Source organism: Paralichthys olivaceus, chromosome 1 (genome assembly GCF_024713975.1).
Source record: "Paralichthys olivaceus isolate ysfri-2021 chromosome 1, ASM2471397v2, whole genome shotgun sequence".
In the NCBI taxonomy this organism is placed as follows: domain Eukaryota; kingdom Metazoa; phylum Chordata; class Actinopteri; order Pleuronectiformes; family Paralichthyidae; genus Paralichthys; species Paralichthys olivaceus.
This window is the reverse complement of record NC_091093.1, coordinates 9,215,193-9,237,216: the sequence shown is the minus strand read 5'-3', so window position 1 is coordinate 9,237,216 and position 22,024 is coordinate 9,215,193. Positions and strand designations below refer to the sequence as shown.

The 22,024-nt window shown below is 38.0% G+C and overlaps 1 long non-coding RNA gene across 1 annotated transcript in view; it reads left to right on the top strand.

Moving 5' to 3' along the window:
• Positions 1–22,024, top strand: part of LOC138404825 (uncharacterized) — a 29,582-nt gene that overhangs the window by 1,155 nt on the left and 6,403 nt on the right. The window contains exon 2 of the long non-coding RNA XR_011240734.1: positions 21,194–21,317. This is a non-coding gene — a long non-coding RNA (uncharacterized lncRNA). The remainder of the gene's footprint in view (positions 1–21,193; positions 21,318–22,024) is intronic.

The following is a 22,024-nucleotide window of genomic DNA, read 5'->3' as shown; positions in this document are numbered from 1 at the left end:
TGATGTGAATTTTTCCAAGTGGGAACTTTTCTGATTATTCCACCAACACCACATGAACAGACGCAAACTATTCACAAGCCAGTTGTCTTCAGTAGAGCTGTTTATTCTGCAGTAGGGAGGGTTTAACTAAAGTGACCATTGCAACACATGCAGCTAATAAGCTGTGGAAACTTCAAACATCTTTAAATCCATTACTGAAGATCTCAAGGTGACTTTGCGTTGGTCAACAGTGAAACGGTGAAGTTCACATTTTAGCAAAGTTGAACCAGACAGAACAGAAAGACAAAAGTTGTGTGAATTTACTTCTATGACCAAATGATTAAGTTGCTGATTTAACAGCTGTTGTATGTAGTTAGATCAGTCCTCTCTTTTAGCCTCTGTTACTGGTTAACTTGTCGCTGTGGACAGTTGGGTAAAGAGGACGAGCCGAGCTAGAGTTTCTGTGCAAACACAACGCCAGTCAGCTGAAATTTAGCTTGAGCTTGTGGGTTCAGTCAATTTGTCTCACTGCTCTTTGAGGTGATATGGGGACTGGCCTGAGGTTGGTCTATTTATCATACAAGAACTAATGTGCTAATTCTGTGTTCATAATCCAAGGCAGCATCATCGATCAACATCGCCGTGACAAGCTCCGCCCACCGCCTCCCCTCTCGGAGGCTGCTCACATGCATAAGGGGGTCATTTCTTCACAATGTCCTAAATTCACGATTTCACTCCGTAACAATATAAATGAGGGTGCTGTGACACTGTTGATTAATGGGTAATCACGTCCCCTCATTCTTTTTTGGTTATTAAAGGAACGTCTGTGTTTTTGGATGAATGGGGTCTGCAGAATAGATGCAGCATACGGCAGTTCTTTTATGTTTTACACACTGAAAGACACAGAGATTGATGCACAGCAGTTTTTTGGTGCCTACTTATAGCAATGATACTGTTATAAATTCTATTTAATATTGTACGCTGTAATATTTGTGAGGCTTTATTAATTTATCACGTTGAACACTCTTAATACACAAAAATAAAATACCAGTTATACAGGAGACTCCTACAGTTGCATTTACAAGATATGGAGACCTGTAAATAGAAAATGAATGCACATTTATTATTACCCTCCTAATTTCATATTCATGTATACAGCACAATCACTATACCTAATACAGCATGGCCACTGAACACATAGTACAATCAAATGAGGTTTGGCAATGTGGTGAGGTCTGATTCTGGAAAAATTAAAGGTGACACAGCTAATTCAGTAGGCAGACGTCAGACATGAGTTCTTGCTGTGACCTTTTCTATGACTATGAGAACAGAGTAACTCACAAGGGGAAGTGTATTAGAAAATAAATGAAAGGTCTTGGCGGAAAGGTCAGGACACATGTTTCTGTGATGTGGAATAAAGTCTGTTTATAGCCAGGTTTGGCTGACTGCACCTCTATACAAAGAGCTCTCAACAAATCACAGGCGTATTGAGTCTCAGTGAAATACTTTCTACGTGTATTGTAATGATCACGTCTGAGGAATTTGTAAAACATCCTGTGGTTGACAAGTTAAAGTTGAAGCCCTTGACTTGCATAAAAGAGGTATTTTAAGTCTTGTCTTTATTTTACCAACATCAGTGGATTCATAATAATCAGCATTGTCAGGAAGACTGTGACATTACACCTATATGCTTTATATTTCACTTCCCGTTGTTTTTTTAGTTGATGATTTGAGGGGAAAAAATTGGATGTATCCCTGCAGACAACAGTTAGAGCAGATGTGCTCCGACCAGATGTTGGCCTAATGTGACGAGAACTCTGCTGCTATATAGAGGAAACGTAATGTGGCAATGCAGATTGTGTCTTTGTAGAGGAGGCTGCAAAACCTACCAAGTTATGAGGCAGTGAAATAAAGTGATCTTATTATCACGTTAAATAAATAATATGCAATAATTCTTCCTTAAAATGTCTAAAACATGTTATATATTGTGTTGACTTATGTACTTACATTATCCAAAATGTTTCCAACGATGTTCAAACCCAGAGAAATCTCCACTTTTATTCAAGGTAGCAGGACATTTCATTTTGGTCGCCTTTTAATTACGTCATACCCTCTTTAGCTGTGGTTATGTCTGTCTCTGCTTTAACTAACTAACTAACTAACTTAACACACTGCTAGCTAGTTAGACAGTCTGTAGTTTTTTCCTTGTACTGTTTGCATTTGTGGCTCGTAATGAATCATGATTATTCATTGCTGTTTGCTGCTTAACATGAATAAAACATTAATACTTGATCATGAGTCGCATCAGATTTTCATCAGCAATGGTGGCAAAGACAACAACTCCCATGATCCCAAGCTGCTTCACAACGTCATCTAACTAGGCCTTATGTTATTGTTTTGATTGGGAGACCCCTAGTGGCCAAAGGTTCTAATCGTACATTTGTTGGAAGAAGAATTTGTTATTTTTTCTACGTCATGTTAAAAACCAGACATATACAGTAAAAATGTGATGTGTAACGTGTGCTCTCACGTGAAATATTTTAGGATAATATTTTTCAAAAATAACACCATTATCTCGAGCACTGTTCATCGTACATTAATCAAACATAAAAAGTGATAGACAGCAATGAGTGATGATGTTCAGAATTTACATAAAGAAACCAAACTATCGGTAATGATTGTACTCAGGCCCCAGTGCATTCTGGGTAGGATAGTGCAAATGCATCCCTCAGTAGAGAGAAGCAAGATTATTTTAAGTTCTGTAACTCAGCTGATTTAGAAGCAGCTCATTTGATTAATTTATGTATAAATGTCAATTTTGCAGCCTACAACCACGCAGTCAGGGCTAAATCACCACAGAGCAAAATGAATAACAGTGTTGTTTTAATGTGTTGGTGTATTTTTTTAATTCTCTAACACAGTATTGGGGCCATAATTTTCAGTTTCTTACCAAATGCTGAAAAATGTCACCCTAGACTATATAATAGTCAAGCTACACAGGCAATCTGTGTGCCTCAGGTGTGAGGTCAGGTAAACCTTATTAAAAACAAATAGAGAGTATGGCCTAACCCCCAAGAGAAAAGCAAAGGGTTTGATCTTTATTTAATCATATCAGAAACCATTTCACACTGAAGGGGATTTGGAACTGGAGGAAAACCTTGCATTAACTGTACCAAAATATCCAGAAAAGAAGGAGCCATGTGTCAGATGTGGGTCTATGTTGTAAAAGTTGCTGTTACGTACAACTGCTCAAAGAAATTAAAGCAACAACTTAAATCACACATCAGAACTTGATGAGCACATTATTCAAGTTGAAAATCTTTACTGAAGTACATTGTATAATTTGTTGAGAACAAAATGATGTAACAACAGTCAATGTAAACTAAAATCAGTAACCCATTGAGGGCTGGATTCAAAACTTCACAGGTAATCCAAGTGAAAAATTGAAATCAAAGGCTGATCCATCTTGTATGAATATCATCACTGTAACTCATTATGTGACTCAGTAGTGTGTATGGCCTCCGTGTGCTTATATGCACACCCGTCAACGTCTGGGCATGCTCCTGATGAGTCAGTGGTGTCCTGGGGCATCTCCTCCTAGACCTGGATCAGGGCATCAGTGAGCTCCTGGACAGTCTGTGGACGTACTTGGTAGCGTCGGATGCACCGATATAACCTCCCATAGGTGCTCAATTGGATTTAGGTCAGGCGAACATGAGGGTCATTAAATGGCATCAATGCCTTTGTCATCCAGGAACTGCCTACACACTCTGGCCACTTGAGGCAAAGCTTCTTTAGTGCACACGTATGGATGTGCCACCGTGGAGGAGCTGGACTACCTGTGCAACCTGATTGGGCTGTAGGTACCGCCTCATTCTACCAGCAGTGACAAGGACACTAGCAGAACACAAAAATAGAGAAGAATCAGTCAGGAAGGATAAAGAGAGAGCATCTGTCTGTGGCCACTACAAGCACAACCATTCTTTTTGGGGGTTGTCTTGCTTTTGCCTCTGTTGCACCTGTTGTCACTTTCATTTGCACCAAAGCAGGTGAAGTTGATTCACAATCACTGGTGCTTCCTAAATGGACAGATTGATATCCCTGAAGTTTAACTGACCTGGTGTTTTATTGTGATGAAGTGTTCCCTTAATTTTTTTGAGCAGTGTACATCACTGTGGCACACTGTGAGGCACAAAGAGGAATGTGAGCTAAGATCCAAGATGAAGGAATGAAAACACCAGCCAAGGTTTGTTAGCTCTGATGAATCATGAATAAATCTGTAATAATTACCATTTTTACACAGTGATTAACTGCATAATATAAAGTACAGCAGCTAATTCAAAGCTGAATTACTTGATTGTTTTTTGCCCATTGGAGGCAGGTCAACAGGACATACTCTATGCTATAGTGATAGAACATGGACCAACATTAGCATTGATCTGAAGTCAAGTGAACTTGATGCTGTATCCAGATGCGGACAGTTTCCAGCATCCTTGTTTATCTGAGTTGTCTGAGCACCAGAGTGTCATTGAAACGCAACGGCAGCTTCACAGCGATGGATCGAATACAATTGACAAAATAAGGCTATATATATGTATATATGCATATCATACAACACGCACATTTAATTCTTACTGATTATGTTTGTTATATAATTCTGAAATGTTTTAAAAACATTGTAAATGTTCTCATATTTATACGCATCTCGTGTATGTTGGTCTTGCTTTGTGATTAATAGAGAATATTTGAAATAGTATGATAACAGCAACACGTAACAGTGACACAGAGATTGTTTGGTTACATTGGCAATGACTGAAGTTAAACTCTGTATGTATTATGATTATTATGTTATATTTAAACATATTCAATTCCATTTGCAACTCTTTCAAAAAATAATTTCAAGCCATAAAATGAAAACTCTAATCATCATACAATATTATCACTTCTCCACTGAAACCCATTCATTAACCTGCCAAAACCTACTCACTAACCTAATGGAAACTGTTCACTAACCTACTGTACCTTATGCCAAATTACAACCATGATGGATGACTGCATAGCAACAAATCTCTGGAGAGGGAAAGGTCATGTGGGCTATAAATCCCCTGCCGCAGTAAAATGAGATATATTCCTTCAATTGTTGTCCAGTCTTTAATATTTTTTTTCTCCCTCTCTCATTCCCTCTCTTTCTCCCTCCCAGTCGTAAATAGTGATTCATGGCGCTGATTCTGACCAAGCTGATGATTTTAATTTTCTGTTTTCAGAGTAATAAACACTGACATGAGAATGAGCCTCAGGCAGAGACCTCTAATGAGAAAATGAAATTAGTTTTTCAGCTGACTGATCAGAAACATTTCATACATTATAATCAAGCATTTATTTGACGTGATTTGTTTTGCGTGCGTGTTTGTGTGCGCATGCACGTGTGTGCTTGTGTAGGGTGGGGGTGGTGTGCACATGTAAATACATTATTCATGCTTCTGTTTGTGCTATGCTCCTGCCTGTTATTGCTACACCAAGACGCAGCTCATGACATTTTCCAACCTTTTGTACAAAACCCACAGCTGGCTGCCTGCCTCAGTATACACTGTGTTATTTTATGCCTCATCTTTCACTGTTGCATCCATCACAGTCCAACCACAGATAAACTACGCCAGTCACATAACCAATTACACCTGGCTCTCCGGTTACAGGGACCGGGAGGCTGCAGGGGACGGTCAGTTCACCATGATAATGGACACAACTCTGGCACTTGACATCAAATGAGGAAAACAAGGTGGATAAATAGGAAACAGTCTTTCGTTGTGCCGCGCACTGATTACACAGCCTTCTTTTTTCACACCCATAATTGGTATGATAAATATTTTCCATTTATTTTTCTCAAAGCTATACAGATAAATAGACCATGGTCATTTGAAAACCCATTATATTATGTCCTTGATGAAAATTCACCAAAACAAAAGGTCTCTGACAAAGTGCTCGAAAGATGAAAAGACCTTAAATCCAAACCTTAATATTCATTTAGTCTGATTTCACTGATTGATCTCAAAATAATAACTGCTTGATGGAATATTACCCCATAATAACTATTCAAATGACGGAAGAAAAAACTAAAAGAAAACAAAATATTTGAATCAGATGACTGTAATATCAAAACGCCTCCAACGAAAATGTAATAATGAAAATCATTTTGTTGGTGATCCTGACCAGGCCGTACAATCATCATCAGTATTTGAATGTCTCCTCTCTCTTACTTCTCTTTAAATTGTTTTAATCCTGTTGCCAGAGGCCTGTACTAGAACATCATGTTCATTAGCATCTGTTTGCTGTTCCTGCAGAGTTCAAAGTGTTTCTCTCCTCATGTGGATAAGAGCTTGAATTACTGCAGTGCTACCTCAAGTCTCCCAAGATAACATTTGACAAAAGTAGGGTAGCAAGAAAAACAAAAGGGTTGGCAATGTCTTCATTGACATGTTACATCACTCATTTGATCCTTGGCAACAGTTTTCTCTCTCTGTGATCTGGTGAGTTTGATGAAGACTTAGCTCTGCAGACCTGTAGAGAGACACTGAATTTGCAAAGACAAATGAGATGCCAGTTTACACATTATTAAAGGACGTCCTGACGTGGAAATGTAACACTCATTTTGTGACAACTGTAATGTTGTCAAATGCTCGGAAGTTCCTCTAAGTTTTCTTTTCGAATTAAGCTAATGTGGATATTTTGTAAAACAAACATTTTCGTATGTGTTTGGGCCTCTCGTCCACACACAAATGTTTTAAGTCACCAAAACTGTGATTTGTACAAACACCTTCCACAGTGCAGATTAAAAACAAAAAAACTACAGTTCGTGTGTATCCATGTGTACATGTAAAATGGAGCATGTGGGAATCAATAAGACATATTTTCAGTTATGGTGTTTACATAAGTTGTTAATAGAATATTTTATCAATTTTCCCATTAATATGTAACAGAGCATAGTCCACTGCGCAATCACGTCTGATACAAAACAGTTTTTGTACAATGGTATTATATTGTATTTTGTATGTTATTTTGCTAAGAGCTACAGCTCCTATTTATTTTTTCCAACTAGTCAGGGCATGTGTCGTCAAGCAGTTGTATGCTGTATGTTGATGTGGATAAATGCTGTGAAAATTCCAAAAGGACGTTATAATGCGAGTCAGATCTGTTATGCTAATAGCTGTTAATGTAGCCTCACCCTGTTAAGCGGAGATGAGGATCAGTCTGCAGAGATTTTGTGAAGCTCACTTCTGTCCAACTACACAGCTGCAGATTTATTTGTCTTCATTTTCAAACTGGCTCAAACAGCGCTGCCTCAAGTGATATCAGTTTGTCACGCAATTCTGTCAACGATTCTGTGCCACTCCCTCTGGAGCCACAATAGATGTCCATGTGTTGTAAAAGTTTCCCTCTGACTTACCATCAGTAACTGTAGATGTTGCCAAATCAACTAAGACTAACATTTTATGGATTATCGATAAAAAAACGTACATTTATAAACGTGGTAGATTATGGGCTAGTTAAAGGAAAGCGTGGTTATTACACAGAGACCTTCTCACTTGATTAATTTCATCTCATTTTGTCTCATAATCCCATACCATGTTGCTTTATCTCATTAAATCTTATTTGATCTAATCTTGTTGCATCTCACATCATTTCTTCTCATCTTATCTTGTCTCTGCAGAACATTGCACTAAAAACATTTGCATGCACAAGCTGAGGATTTTTGTATTATTATTGCAGAACTGTCAGGTCAATGTATTACGACAAGCAAAAGTTGGCTCAACACTAAGATATGAACGCTAAAGGTCGGGTAGTCTTTCATATTAAAGCTCTACTATATGAAATGCAAGGTTATTCTAACATAAAGACAAAATAGAAAATGTCAGCTGTCGTAAATGTCTGCATTATTGCATGCTGAGCTGAAATTCTTTTATGAAATGAACTGTGACGATAAACAGACTTTTTTTTGTAATGAGGATAAACAAAAGCTCTGTTTTTCTAACTTTGAGTCTTTAGGTAAACTGCTAAACAAGCAAGACTGCACATCTGGAGCGAGGAACAGCTGAACACGTGCTGAACCTGAGCTCTGCTCTGCTCTGCTCCACTTTCTCTCTCTGCAGCACGGCAAGCCCTGCTCCCTGCACGCTCCACTGGCTCTCTGTGGCCTCACTGTCCATCTGCTGCAGGGACATGGCAGAACTTAGCAGAAAGGACAGGTTACTGTTTCAGGAAACTGCAGGATGCTGTAGCTGACCAATCCTTGATATTACAAATCTCATACAGTAATGTAATACACACAAGTAGAGTTGTTAACGGCTTAGTACTTCCAGATAAGGCATTTACAGCTGAGAAAACTATGATATTTGATTCAAGTGTTCTTTTGGGTGTAATGTGTAATGAATACCTGATGTGAGCATAATTCTTTCTTCAAGTTCTCATATAATGCAGCAATTATTAACTGTTTCCTCACAGCGGTATGTCTCATCAGTCCCTGGAGAGTTGCCAGTATATAGGAGAGTTCAAACACCACCCTCCTCTCTCACTTCTTTTCTATAAAGCCAACGGTAAACAATGTCATACTAACCAAATGCACATTTCCCCTTGACAATATTTACTACATCAAGTAATAGCTAGAATTATAATTACCACCCTGCAGGTTTATGCCTCTGCCAACCAGTTCAGTGAAGAAATCTGTGAAGAAATTCCAAAAGGACAGACTTGAAATATTATGTTCAAGAGGCCAAAACATGTTTTTGAGGCCACTCTGAACTTGACGTTTGACCACCCACATCTAATGAGTTAATATTTGAGTCTAAGGAAGGCTTGTGCCAAAGTTGAAATAATTATCTCGAGGAGTTCTATGGTTAACATGGTCATGAGGCAAAAAGGGTTTAGTGAGGTCACAGTGACCTCAACCTTTGACTACCAATATGCCATTTTTTTGTTTCCAGAAACAACCCAAGTTAAAAATAACCAATATGCTGATGCAAGTAAACATAATTGAGTCAGATTGCCTTTGAATCAAAGCATAATTGGCATTATAAACATTTGGAAATTATTAAGATCATTATAATCTCTCAGAGACAAGGATGGGTTTCATGGTAGTGGCATCATTTGCAGAGCATCATACTTTTCAATGTCACTTAGCATCACATGTAAAAATCTTATATTGTGTTCTTAATACTTTATTCTAAATATTGTATTCACTTACACAAGTAAGATATACAGTATATAGTCTATGGTATGGCCAGGTACTTTGAAATTGCAGTTCACATCACCTCCAGGTGAAATATTAATACCATTTTGAATCTTCATCTTTGTTTATTAATTTATTGAGTATCAAGCTTTCTGTACCTCATATTTGACAACCACACCGTATAGTAACGAGCTACAACAGATTATAAATCATGGTTTCTTTTGTGTGAAGGATTATGAATAACATACATAGTGGAACAGGATGTTCCTCCTAGGTTGAGTTATTTTCAGCTACAGTTTCCAAGCAGTTCTGTATAATTCTGGCAAAATATGATACGATCTGTCAACAGAAGCCAAAATGCAGCGGCATTATTAAAATGTTATGTTGGTAAGTAATTGGATGAATCTACTGTAATTAAGTTTATTAATTATTCTAGAAAACATTTTAGTGCAATTTTACCCAATGTAACAGAGTCTATATGTGAAAGAGAAGTAAATAACAGGTCTTAGTATGAAAGTCATTCATGCATTCAGCCTCTCTGCCCTTATTTCTGCTAAACTATTAACTGCACTCAATGTCACAACACTGTTTCCAGCTCATTGTCGAGACTTTTACTTTTGAAAATGTTACTCAAGGCTCTACTGCATGAAAAGCAAGTTGAACGAGGAGTCGTGCTTTATGCACAGGGTGTATCAGTGAGTTATTTAGATGTTAAATTAAGTCTGGAGCGGGAAATGCCAATACAAATCATTTTCATTAGGTCCTGACCCTGACTCTGACTTTATCATGAGTCCCAGTAACAATCACAGCTGGTCAAATGAGATTTGCTGGGACAAGAGAGGAAAGGAACAGAAGCCCTTAATGAAAACATAGCTCATAACTCCAGAGTAGAATAACACAGCGACCGTTCCTCCACACAGGTCACAGAGTCCCTGTACCTGCTCTTAACACAATTTAATGATTTCCATACACACTGTGTTCTGTGTTTATGTTACATTTGACATCTATTGAAAGTGTGCTGGATTGCAAAAGTTGAGCGAGTGAACATTTTCACTGCAGTCAAACACTAAAAGCAAAAGTAGTGTTGCCTGAGGTGTAAACAGAGAGATGAGCACCCTGTTTGCGATACATTTTGTACCCTGCTCAAGAAAAGAACTTCCGGATGCAGCACAGGGATCAGTTGTGACTGAGCTGATGCTCATGCTAAAAAAGTCCCTCTATTTGCAATATTCTGTCGAAGGAAGGCTTAAATCCATTGATATATGTGCTAGTTGCTTGGCAACGTTGCCCATGTTTGTTTGGGCCTTTAGGGCTGTAGGTGACGATCTTTAACAGACCATTTTAAAGACTCAGCCACCCAGCCTTCACATGCTCTGGTATGGAAGGAGAGTTCACTGAGTGTTTGCATTTTGTAAACCTGGTAAAGTGCTATATAAATTAAGTTCATCTTTTTGCATGACATAAAAATAAATATGTTCTACAAGTACAACGTATTACAATTGGAGGACTATATGTCTGAAATACCAGTTTCGATGGAAAAAAAGGTCACGGTTTTGGGGAATTATTACACTGGCGACCTGTCCATTGTGTGCCCTGCCTCATCCTCACTGATCCCTGCTGCTGGCAACTTGCCTCCACCACCCCAGCTTTTTAGCACTGAGTCCAAACATGGCTGTGGTAAACCATATTCATCTTGAACAAATGTACCTTGCCTGCTACGCCCACCGGGGGGTTCTACACATGTTCCCTGTTTTATCTTAGCATGCTGCTTGGCTAATCCAGGGAACATCCAAAGAATGGAGCCTTCAGCGCCAATCATAACTGTATTCCCATTGTGCAATTAATGGGTAAATCATGACAAAGTGTTCCTGACTGAACATACTGTACCTTTACAAAGCTACCAAGCAAACCTGACTACAAGTGACACACATAAACAGAGATTCAGTATGAATTATGTTGATTGTCATCCCAGTGATAATGTCCCAAACATGTGAATAAATTCAAACACTGTAAAAGACAAAGGACAGATTAATAATCCTCTGTGGTTGCAGCTCCACCACAGAAGCGTTTGAATCTGCCCTTTATCTTTCAACCAGAACAATAATTGTGTGGTGCAGAATTGTACTTTATCTTCAGCCTGTTCCAGCGATTACTCACAAAAGCAATTTCATGATTAAAACTCCAACACATCAGTGATAGGACAGAAAAACAGAAAGGCCCCTGAACCCTCTGGTCTGTCATACACAGCAATGCACAGAGATATGTTGTATTTGTCCTGTGTAGTTTAGTGTTTTAGCCCAGACAGAAAAAAAACTACATTGTTTTGGGAATGAGACAAAAGTGAACGTGTGACGCAGGCTGAGTCAAACTAGACTTCAACGTAGATGTTCAGTATTGTTTTTGTTCTGCTTTGCAAAAAGAAAAATCATCAATAAGGAAATCTAATTTCTAAAAACTGCATTAGTAATTATGTTACCATGAGACATTTCCAAAACATGATTGCTAATACAGAATATTTGCAAATGAATTTGCAATGGTATGTGTTTGTGTGGAAATACAAGTGTTACAATTAGTAATCGTCCTTTGTTGTGATGTCAAGTTCAAGTCAGTAAGCTAACCTTCTGTCAGTTGTTGGTTGTGTAGGGATTTATGAATTATTACCTCTATATGTTTTCACCCCTGTGTGTTTGTATGTTTGTTAGCAAGATTACACAAAAACTATTTAAATGCTTACCACAAAACTTGGTGGAAGGATGCAGTATGGGTCAGGGAAGAACTCATTAAATTGTATGCATGGATCTTGATGAAAAATCAGGCACATTTACTGATGTTTATAAGTGTTTGAAAGTTGATGCAGCTTGATTGAATTGAGGACTGTTTGGCCTTTGTGAAAAAATGCACTCAACTGAGTGTCATCCTTGTTTTTTACCTGCTTTTCTGATTTTCTCAACAAGAAAAAACAAAATACCAAACAAGAGACAGAGATTTGTAGTCAAACAACTGCAATACCCATTCAAAATCCGCCAGTTGTAGGTGTTGCCTGTTTGATCCGTGTTTTTTCCAGACTGCAGTATGTGTGGTTAGTCGGTTTTGTTTGTTACTGCTGGAGTTGCTTGAACCACTCCAGTACAAACTAGTTCCACCTTTTAGAAAAACCCTGGCATGTATGAGCTGTAAATTGTCCATATATATGTATATATATACTGATATATAAACACAGACAGACATAAATACCTCAATTTATGGAAGCAGAGTTATTGTATAGGAAAATGTGAGCTATTTTTTCCATTGTGAAGAAGGTGCTGTAGGGTATGTTGATACAGGGAAACAGTGTGCCCAGATCTCAGTGAGATAGTGTGTGTTTATATAATTTATTACCACAAAAATGCTATAGGATCTTGCAGAGCCAGAGCTGCTTCACAACCAAAACAAATTAACACAAATTTGAGAACTGATAAATCCATGAATGCTACAGAGTAAAGACCCAAACAGCATTTTGTTTCTGTGGGCTACCTTCGTGCCATTTCTAGACTTCACCTGGGCTACTCTACTTTAACTGCTTTCAAAACACAGTCATGATGTTTCCTCCACAAGTGAGGAGCGAGTGAATGAATTCACAGAGGCAGTTTCGACTGAATAAAGATCTGCGGTGCTTGAGGTTATAGCGCTGGTGAATGACGCCCCATAATGGCACTTAAAAGAGAAACTTGCATCATTAATCATCCCTTCCTTTCATACCCGTGACACGTGAGACAAGGAAATCCATGTCTATCTGAGCACAGACAATAAATATGAATGCTTCCCAGATTAGTCCCCACAGAACAGAATGGATACTCTTTAAGGGCACGTTTTCCAGTCATCACTCAACTGACTAAAATGAGCCAATTATTTCTTCTACAACAGCATGCCAATTAGAGAAATGTCTGCTCTGCTCCATTCAAGATATTGCCATGTGGCTTGTTTAAGATGCTGCCAGACAAAATCTTTTTCCAGTCCAAAACCATTTATACAAGATTTGGAGAGTGGGAGCATGGTCTGTCATTGTTTGTCATTAGTGGTCTAAAAGGGAGGGGTTAAAACCGTTTGAAACAATCTTTTGTATTTGAACTGAGCGGCAGCACACAGAGGTGTACAGAGGGATTGAGTCAAACATTACAGGCTATAAATATGCTGTTGGGCATATTAAAGGGTTTTAACAATAACGTAATGGAAACGATGAAGATTTCTGTTTTAAGAATATAGAAATGCCATTAAATTAGCCTTCTTTTGACTACACATTGAACCCTGTCCAACATGGAGCAGTTAATGGTTACAGCTAATGTCAACCCTCTAACTTTGAGAAAAACTTAATGAGTCAATGTCTCACGCCTAATGCTGAAACTATTTCACACATTATATATCTGCAGTTCTCAAATTACTAACACCCACAGACTGTATGGACGTCATGTCTAAACTTGTCTTCATTTAAGGTAAAAGGTTAACTTATACTTTTTGCTTTGTAACAGTTCACTGAGCTTAGCAAGGAAGTTGACATTTGATGTGCAGTACAAATGCTGATGTTTACAGTATTTTTAACTATTGCCTCGACTCACCGCTCACTTTTGTAGAAAAATCCTCCCAGTTGACGTCATTCTGTGATTTAATCATGGACAGTATGTTGAGGACAGGTGGAATCCCAGGCAGAACTGTGATCCCCTCCCCTGTGTTACCATCCTGTAGGAGCTTATCAATTTAAATCAGTCAGAGAAAAATAAACATGGAGTTAACTATGAACCATGAAGTATTTAGATGTTGACATCATCTCAAACTCCCCATGAGGTGATGGAAACTGTGGGAATTTAGGAAGGATTTCCAGTTCTATACTGGGTTAATAACTTTAACTGTTGAGATTACAGAAATGTGTAAAAGTATAATTTCAACCAGCACTGCTGCACCAGTTTATTCATGAAGCAGCAGCTGCCGAGTTTTCTCTAGAAACGAACTCAGCATGACCATCATTACCCAGCACCATGTTCTTATCTCTATAGTGTACCTCTTTTGTAACCAAGACAATACAATCCATCTTTTACTTCTATTCTGAACAAAGCAGAGAAGTGAAGCTAATTTTGTTAGAGATGATCCGTTTTAACAGTGGGTTAACAAATAATTATGTAAATATCATGTAAATTATAATTATTTATAGAGCACTTTTAAAAATCTAAGTTACAAAGGGCTTGACAAGGGCAGCAAAATAAGACAGACAGGTCATGAAATCACGAGCACAGCCAAAATTAAGACAATATTCATTTACAAGAACTATAAGAGACATACAATTATTTAAAATATTTTTTTTATTCAATTTAATGGAATAGAATTAAAATTCAGATAAAATCAGGAAAAGCTTTCTGATATTAAGTTGCGTTTTGAATTGCTGCTCAGTACACTGTTATTTAGAAACTGGCTCAGATAGTAACTAAAGGAATATGTGTTTGAGGACTTCTGTATATGGCCCAGAGCCCAACATTTCTGTGGTTCTTATTCTACCACCCTGTGCTCATGTTATATGTTTATGCCAGACAATATGTTTCCTATTTCCATGCACCGGTTTTCATAAAATCAAGAGAGGAGAGTGAGTGTGATAGAGAGAGCGCTTTGTCACTGTCTGACACACATGACTAGAGAAAAAGGACCTAAGATGGTGATTTTAACTAATTTAAAAAGTTCCATTCAGTGCAGTGAGTCCACTGATGTCATGTCCCAGCCGGCCCCTGGGTTAAACAGGCCACCTGATATAGTTTATTTCCTCTCTGCTCAGCGTGTTAAACTGTAAGCTTTTAAATTAGGTAATACAGCTGTGAGGATGTTTTTTCCCCTTTGAACGACAATGTTAAATTGACACGTTTCTCAGAGTGAACACAAGTAGTGGATTCAGTCAAGCTGCAGCTGCACTCACAGGGTATTGTCAGCAGCATGTATGCAGCTGCTTGTGACTAAACCAGCAGCTCAGTTCAGTGTCAACTGGTTTTCTCACTGGTTTGTCTCTGCTGTTAACAGCAACTCGTTTTTACCTTTCCATAGACCAAACCTTTCAGACCCATTATTTATCCTTATCCGCACTGACAGCATGACTCAAGAATGAAAGCAAATGCATGGATTTTTGTTTCTTTCAGTCAAAGCCTTGTTAAAATAGAAACATTTGGATTTTACAGATGTTACCAACTCAACCTTTATGTAAGGATCAGATCCGTTAACTAGCCTTCCACAAAGAAAACAAAAGACCCACAACCAGTTTGACAATGCAGTTGACTAATGGTGCCTGTGGATAATGGGATTCTAATGATGTGATCTGTGCGAGCATCGAGCGGAGGGTAAACAAAAGGATGAAAGGTTTTCCCTGTAAGACCTGTAACTGATGCCGTGTTAGGAACCATCTGCCTCATACTTGTCCGGGCTGTCATTTCTGATTCTAATCCAGCGTAACACAACACAACTGGAGCCAGCTCTGGGACACACTGCTGCAGGCTGTCCACTGCCGACTGGAGCAGAGCTGCAAACTGCTTAGGAGGGATGGGGAGAAGAGTGATACCTGCCGAGTAACAAAACCTGCATGGTGATACCAGTTGTGCATCAGGGAATGTTATTTTCTATCCTGTTATTTTATCCTTTTTTATATATATTATTTTATATCACATATATTAGTATTATTTTGTCACAGCTGAAACAACCAACAATTATTTCTTGATGTATTCTAAAGTGATTCATCCCGTACCTGGAACACCTAATATCAATGCAATATAGTATATGTCATGACTGTTAGATCTTATTGCTAATTTGTTCATCCCATTTAAGCACCATTTGAAAAATATATAATAACCAGGGACAATTAAAAGAGAATTATCATTATGCTGCTGTTCACCTCACATCACCTTTCAGCATCTTTAATGTCATTGTTTTGGTTTTACAGCCCATCAGTTTACAGTATCTTTCTTCAGATGAGAGATCCTGACACATGGTGAGCACATGTCAAACAGATGGTTTGTGACATTTTTTTCTTGTTTTTCTGAATAAACAAAATAGTTTTTCTTTTCTGAGGTTCCCGCACTAAGCTTACAAAGTAATAACTCTGTCATCTATATTATAAAGTAATATTGTATGAGTGTGCACAAATTAACTCGACAACACATGGATGGATTTCACCGTTGCCAGCAAGCTCCTGTGATCACCAGTTTACATTAGCTTTAAAACATTGTTACAGTAAATGTACATTACAGTTAAACTGTGTTACTGTAGATCTACTTCACAGTAAAACTGTTGTACTGTAAATGTGGTTTATAGTATATATATATATTGTGTGATATAATGTGTTATACTGAAACAGTAAATTATTACTACAAATGGGATGTCAGAATATTTTTCTGTAAACAATGAAATGTCATAACTGAAATAATTCGAGTACACTCAATAACAAGGCTTTTTATTGTCAGATTAGTAGAAATGAAATCCCTTGACATGTTCCCAGAACAACAACAATAAAGAGCAATGTCACAAAAGATAATGGCTTAAAGAAATCCCAACATACATCTTCTAACACACGCACATATGCATAATTTAAGTGCCCAACATACGTATACATAAAATATTGACTAAACAACTTATTTCTGAGTATCATCTAAATGCAGAGCAGTCACAAACCAGCAAAAGACTATTTTCAGAAAACATCAACAGTACAAACATGAAACTATTCAGAAATTGCAGGTATTCTTTAACATGTTTCCAATAACACACAGTTTCAGAGAACTTCGTTGCCACTTTAAGAGCTTAAGAGCCAGAGTAAAAATCATCTTTCATCAATAAAAGGCATCTGTATTTGTGAACTGAGACCTGAGAGCTGATGTTAAGCAACACATAATAACAAAAACCTGAGGATGAGTAATCAAGTATAAAAACATCCTGTTTTGGTCCATTTATGTACTCCGCTCTTGTGTTGGGCATCCACACCCATGGTGGGATCAATTGTTTCGTAACTGAGCTGCAAAGAGAAAGATAGATAGATAGATAGATAGATAGATAGATAGATAGATAGATAGATAGATCAAAAGGTCAGTAATGTCATTGGTACAATTAGAAATTCTAGAAAATGAACTTAAGTTAAACCTAAAGTTTCTGTTACAGTACAGACTGCTACAAACAGGGTCCCTTCTCACTTGTTCCAGTGATCAAACACACCGGTTCTGATGATAAAAGATGAACATATAACTTGTTCCAACATAAAAACTTCCTCTTTCAAGTAAAACATGGAGAAATAGTCAGTGACAATACCTTACCAGCTAGCACTACTGCAAAATATCTTAACTAGTGCACTCTTAACCACAAATTCAAATTGAATCGAATAAAATGGATCAAAAGTAAAGTTTTTTTTTATATTGTGGTAGCTAACTGTAAATATGTTTTATGGTAATTTTACTGTGTATTTTGTGATAATTGACTGGAAAAATACAGCAAAAAATGAACTGTGTAGTACTACAACAAACTTCTTATCTAGTTTGTTTCTGCAATTTCCAAAAATACCATAAGTTACTGTAAATGATGTATTACATCATGCACTTTACCCACAATGCCATGCTTATTGCGGTGACTAACTGTAAAGAAGTTGGTATTTTTATAATATATGTTGTGGTATTTAACTATAAAAATACAGCAAAGGTTAACAGTGAATCCTTCCTGTCTGCTGAAGACACTGACATGTTTATGTATGAATTAGTTTGTGGGCTTTGCACAGGCACCTCCGGACTCTGAGATTGTTCCGATGAAAAGTACAAGGATTTTGAGCTATCTTGTTAATCCGGAAAAAAGAGTAGATATTTTTCAAGTTACTGAAATATGCTTCCGTAGTAGAACACAGTGGAGCAATTAAGAGCCACTTTAATTTACGGATAATTATAAAAATCAAGTCAAAGCTAAAAGCAGAGTGGTTGCAACATTGGGTGTTTGTCATGTGTCTGTGAGTGAATACCAATATGTTTTAAAACCTGTGGATGTTTAAATAAATAACGTTGCTGCAACAACTTTTAGTGTTTACAGCTAGTTTGTGCTGCCGCTATGCAAGTGTCGGCTAATGCAGGTTTAAGGTATTTGCCGTTTGTTAGATCCACTGGGGCTGTAAAATCAGAGCAGCAGATTTCATTAGGTGCTGTGAAGAGTGGGAAAAACAAGTCAAAAGATCAAATCTTCCATAACTTTTATAAAAATAGCCTTTAGCTCATTTGTGTTAATAAACACTTGCCTTGACTAAAACTCAACTATGCATGATCTGTTCACCCACTGCGTTCTAATTCAGGCAAGGTAAGCTGGGTAATTAGGTTATAATTGGCTTGCTTACAATCAAATTAGTTCTTTGGCACATGCCTGTTCCTTGCAGCTTCTATTAGACAGTAATTAGTCCCACACTTACACATAGAAACACACAACAGCTTTTATTCTATTTTTTTTAATTTGCCCACTAATCTCTCATACCTGCCCTGGAGTGATGTGAAAGATGCCATTCTGTATATATGTATGAAATGATAAGGAATGAAAATGTTATAGACGTCTATCTGTCTCTATGTGTTTTCTTTGCTGTCATGACGGCGGTTGTTAGTGAAGCCAAAAACAGATGAGGTCGCTTACATGACTGACTCTCATACCCTGGAGACAAAGAGGCAGTGATTCAGAGCTTTTTTTTTCTCTCCTACCTTCCATGTGTCAGTGCATGAACGTTTACACGGCTGCAGCTATACTACACTGAACTAAACTAAAATGTAGGGAAAATAATGACAAGGACCTTTGGATTTGATGTCTACAGAGAATGTAGGTCATGATGTGACATTTTCAAAAATTAGGACACCACAGAGTTGTTGGTGGACATCTATCTACTAATTCCAAATGTCTGTCTCTGTTTGTCTGTATATGGAACGCATATCTGTTCATCTTGTCCGCTTCATAATTGGTGTTTTTAATAGAACAAGTGAAGTGTGGAGTCAAATTTGATGTGATTTGGACATGCAATACTTAATAATAATATAAAGTGTAGAAACAGGTGAGCAGGGCTCTGTCACAGCCAGTGGGGACGGGGCGGTGTGACTTCAGTCTGTGCACCGAGTCGAAGATTGTGTCACTTGTTTAACAGACCTCAAATAGTCAACGTGCAATGTATGAAATAATAACATCTGTTCAGTGAATCATTCACACATGAAGAGTCATAGAGAGAATTCAGTTTCATTTTATGAAAAACACTGCACTGGTTTAATTAAAACTAAAACATACATATCTGCTACAATCTGTGCATTAATTGAAAAAGAGATTGAGAGACCAAAATTACAGAGAATCCTCATAATTAAAAACATACCTGACTCCCCTTGTGCTATCTACAGCATAGACAGATAAGAAAATGAGAAACTAGATTTTAATGAATGCTGAGAGGCAGTTTCACACATTTTAAAATGCTGATTTCTTGGTGTGTATTTACAAGCAATTAATTTATTCCATTTTCTTCCCACTGCACCATCTGCACACATAAAAATAACGTCAGAGCTGATGATCTGCAGTATTGCTACAACTTCATCTGTTGTTTTTACACATGTCGTTGACAACCTGTATGTTTGAAAGTATACAACGGCGTTTTAAAAGGTTTCTGTGTAGTCCCAACATTTTCGCAAGTAAAAACCACATCAGCACATATGATACGAGGGCACACAACCCCCATCTACTTGATTTATCTGTAGCAAATGTAAACTTTGTGGATCATATTGTACATATGACACTGCTGTCGACACAGAAATCCTGTTACATGTTGTTTAAGCAATTTTTACTTTTGTTACGGGCACTATAAAAGTCCCTCAATGTACCCATTTCTCCACAACTTCGACATTTACCCGGCATATTCTTGATGATTTTGCCGCCAAGACGGGTTAGAGGATCAGAGATAAACTGCTGGGGACAGGAGTGTCCATAGTGACCAATCGAAGGAGGGGAGCATCAGCCACTGTTCCCTCCTCCAAAGTCTTCACGAGCGAATGACTGGTGGGAGGTGTTAAGCAGTTGCAAATGCGTAGGGAGGGTGCGTTTACACTCGGCCCAGCCAAAAATTAACGGCTGCGGCTAGGATCGGAAGTGGTGGAAAAATGAAACCCGGGTGAGCGCTCTAATTTGGCAAGACAGCGAGGTGAGAGAGCGCCTCAGTTGTCGGAGCGTTCATGACGTCGAACATGACGCACCTGGGGGAAAGATCAGAATGGCACACTCCTCTACTGGCGATGGGCAAGATTGAACAAATTCAAAGACCTGCATATAATCAATTTATTTTGGTGTAAAAAAAGTTTACTCACAAAGTCTGATTTTTGTTCTGCAGTTCTGTTTGACCTGCTTCACCACAGGGCCTCAGCCAAACCGCTGTGCAGAATCTCAGCAGACTAACCACAATAACAAAATATTGTCCCCATGACAAATGGCTCAATAGCAGAGAAAACACAAAGATTTTGCACAGAAAAAAATTATATTTGCTGATGTATAGAATGCAGAATTATTATTATTACTATTCTCCATAAAAGTACACAACTGCATATTCAAATGGAGATAAAGCTGAGATGTGATGCCCTGAAGCTGCAGCGAGGTAAATTTGATGTGAGAGAGAAACAAAGCAGCTATTTGAAATGTTACCAATCCCAACATCTGAGCTCTGTGTGTTTGATTTGGTTGGTTGGTCACTGGTCTGATAACATTTGCTTTGAAAACAGGTGGGACTGTGTTGGGCTAGGTGGGCATAAAGAAGGGCCTCTTTAAATTAAACGATTGAAGAAAACAGATGTGTGCCATGTAGATTTTACTGACATGATTTGTCCTTATCGTTTCATCATGAGCCCTTAAACACTATTCTACACTGAACACACACCTGGAGCTCACAAATAACACACTTCTGCGTGCGTGCATTTTCAAAACCACATCAGTAAACACTAAAATGGAATAAATGTTTTTTTCCAGAGATCACACCATGATCGTGGTCACAGTCGAGGTCTGTGAACCATCGGAGCAGTTTGCCATTCATCACTAATGCTTTCAATCAACGAGTGCAGCTGAAAACAATCTCCTCTGTGAAGAGTCTTGGGTAAGTGGATGCATTGTTGATTACCTGTAACCACTCATAATACAAAGGCGCAGCTGGTTATGCTTGGTTCTGCCCATGGAGACATTATTCTTTCCTCAGGTAAAAAGAGGGGTAATCAGAATGAAAAAGGAGGCGTGCAGGATTAGAGCAGGTTGCACGTAGTACATCAAAGTTAAATATTTTAAATTTTTGCATTGAAAATGGTGCAAATCCGATAATTCTATTGAAAAATAGAACGCTTTCTTTTTATTTGTTTTTTAATTGATCCTTTTTTCTCCACAATATTATTTTTCCATATGTGTTAGACAAATGATGAGCCAAACACAGTCACTGTTTATCCTGAAGCCAAAGGTTAACAATTAACTTGCCCCCAAAAAAGAGCCTATGAAAGTGTTCTTCATGGTTGTTTGCTTGTGGAGAGATTCATTTTCCCCCCGTGTAGTATTCAAACATGAGTAACCATTCTCTCTGGGGAGCTGATGTTTATCCTTGGATCTCAAATTCCAACCTTCCAAACAGGGCATGACTGACCTGGAAGAGCACAGATGCCTTCTTTATTCCGTAGCTCCAATCTCTCAGGACCGGGCTGAAGCAGTTGAAGGGATGGAAAGGAGTCTTTTTTTCTCTCTCTCTCTCTCTCTCTCTTTCAGTGTTGGAGGTGTGCACATTAACAACATGTCTGTTTGTTCTATTATACTGTATCCAAT